Source organism: Geospiza fortis, unplaced genomic scaffold, assembly GCF_000277835.1.
Source record: "Geospiza fortis unplaced genomic scaffold, GeoFor_1.0 scaffold29, whole genome shotgun sequence".
In the NCBI taxonomy this organism is placed as follows: Eukaryota; Metazoa; Chordata; class Aves; order Passeriformes; family Thraupidae; genus Geospiza; species Geospiza fortis.
In genome coordinates, this window is record NW_005054349.1 from 2,664,409 (window position 1) to 2,666,970 (window position 2,562).

The following is a 2,562-nucleotide window of genomic DNA, read 5'->3' on the forward strand; positions in this document are numbered from 1 at the left end:
CTTTCCATTAAAAAGGCAAGCTAGGAATACTTGCTTTATTGCCCAGATTAAGCATCATTCCCCTAAGAGGCATAAAAATATGATTTTAAAATGTGGAAACCAACAGTCTCTACTGAATATGGCTTGAAATTTAAACATGTCTTTTCCAGATACCTCTTTAGAGAAAGAACCTTCTGCCTACTGAGCTAACACTAAGCTCCCTGGAGTTAAGCCATGAATATTCTAAACCTATCTCTTACAATTCACGAAAAGTTGCCTTTGCCAAAATAAAATGCTTAAGAGGAATTCAACATGCTTATGCTGCTTTTCTTCATTTTATTTAAATAAGTGTTTCCGTCTCAACTTTATGCCAAAAACACATCAAGAGAGAGACTGAGTTCTGGAGATGTTACCCGAGATTCTGTACACAAATGGGGAAACAAATTCCTTCTGAGAACATCAGCTATTCAGGGTTGGTTTGCAAATTAGCATTTAGCCAACTCTTTTGCAGTTACAGATAGGGACTGTTGAGGATTCTCACACGAATTTCTCTGCTGTTTATGTCAGTTTCTTAGGTGGTGCTCAGCCATGGTCCATCCTTGCTCTGGGATGTTTCTCCACACGCCAACTTTGTTTGTGTGTGTGGGAATGTTAGTAAATAAATAAATAAACAACTTTGTTCCTTATCTTACCTCTTTTGACCTGTGCAATCTGGCAGATCAATGCTACTTCCACTGCAGACAAGCAAAAAGTTACAATTTATCTTTCACTTAATCTTTTTTGTTGTCTTTAGGCTTCCTTTCAGTAAGGCTTGAAGAAGGTGCTCTTTGTGGCTCAGTTCTCTATGCCAGAATACAACTGAGCACAAAAAGAATGCAAGGGTGAGTTGATAGAATCTACTGTCCTCAGCTCTGCTTCGGTTCAATAAACTTGAACATCTTCTCCCCTCCTCTGCCGATTGAGATAAGCAGCAACAATTACTCAAAATGTATTATCAACTCAAGCTCAAAAAGGCAGGATCAGCTGAGCCGGCTGCATCTCTCCCAACCTCAGCTTCCTTCAGTGTCCGAGAAGGGCAAATAGGTCCCTGCTTGCCTCTTGCCATGCACCTCGCAGCTACTTTACAGCCAACTACACCCAGGCTGCAAAAGGAGAGTAAAGAGATAAATCCTCTGCCTTCCACATCGCCTGCAAGGCTTCTGCCTGTAGCCAGCAGGCTGCAAGATCTGTACCACGATGGCAAAAGTCACAAACCATCCTCCCCTTCCCCACACGATCACGTTCTCTCCTTGTCTTTCTGTGTTCTGCTCTCTCCTTGCCTTTCTGTGGTCTCCATAGCTGAAACCAAGAATTCACTGGGCATCACTGCAATGCCTCTAACCAATTCTAACTGTATCCAGAGCCTGAGTCAATTAAAACACATTTCAGCTTCATCTGGTTTGCATCCCATTCCAGTACTCCACATACACAGCAACTTTAAGCTTACAGACATCCCTTCATGGTTCAAGACAATCCTTCAATCAAAGAACTTCATTTACAATCCAGCATAGTTTTTGCTTTCTCTGCTCTCCACAGCAGCCTGGCATTTTGATGCAATCCTCATTTAATGCAATCTCCATTACAGGATTATGATCACATCAATAAAATGTTCCATATGGGGTTTTCTGGGTTTTTTTTTTTTCGCATCCCTCACCCCCTCTCATTGATAGTAGGCACTATATCTGCAAAAAACAACAAATCAAACAGGCTGATGGGATGCTCTAGGGAGGTAGCGGGGGGTACACATTCAACAAAATGCAGCAGCCAATGCAAACTGCCCATCGGAGACTGAGCCCGCGGATCTCCTCATTCCTGAGCTAGGCGAGTTGCTCAGCGTCCGCGCCGTGAGCACACATCCTCGCCGTGCTGTGCTACCAGACTAAAAATAAATACAGCTTTTGCAATCACTTGTGAGCTCCGTGCACTTTTCACGGGAGCAGACTTTCATTTTACTTGATCGGTTCCAGCCTATCCATACTGTTCTGGATGAACCGCTGAGGCTCTGCTTCCAATGCGGGGGGGGGGAGGGATGCTGGACAAAAGATATCACAGAAAAGATATCAAAGAAAATCCCCCTTTTCCCCAAGCCCCCTTCTTACCTTAAGTGCCTTCTCTGCACAAGATGCCAATCTACATGGGCTCCTCAGCACATTATCAAGGCGTTCAGAGTAGTGAAGGCTGCCTCACTGCATGGAAGTTAGACCGCTTTGCAACAGCAAATCCTCGATCCAAAGCACCAGCCGCTTCTTCCCATGCAGTGTGCCGAGCGCGAATCACACACGACTTCCACATAGGGAATAAAATTGTAAAAGAAACGGGGAGGGGGGGAAAAAAGGTATCCTAACTTTTAGGTAGGCTGAGTTTGTTTTATTTCTGTTGGATTTAGTCAATTATCTGCTTTTGCAGCCGCGAGACGATGGAAAGGCAATCGCGCTCTGGAAGCCCCGCACCAGTCCGCAGAGGTCCGGCCGCGTAACCCAAGTTGCGCGGAGAGACTCTGAACTCGGTGCGGCTCCGCAGCGCAGCCCGGCAGCCCTTCCCTGG

General features: G+C 45.2%; 1 protein-coding gene across 3 annotated transcripts in view; it reads right to left on the minus strand.

The window, feature by feature from the left end:
• The window catches only part of PCDH11X (protocadherin 11 X-linked), a 424,395-nt gene extending 421,839 nt beyond the window's left edge, over positions 1-2,556 (minus strand). For all 3 annotated transcript variants that reach the window (XM_031058828.1, XM_014307944.2, XM_031058829.1), the window contains exon 1: positions 2,118-2,556. The gene's annotated coding sequence lies outside the window, so the exon portion shown is untranslated. The remainder of the gene's footprint in view (positions 1-2,117) is intronic.
• Positions 2,557-2,562: the final 6 nt, after the last annotated feature.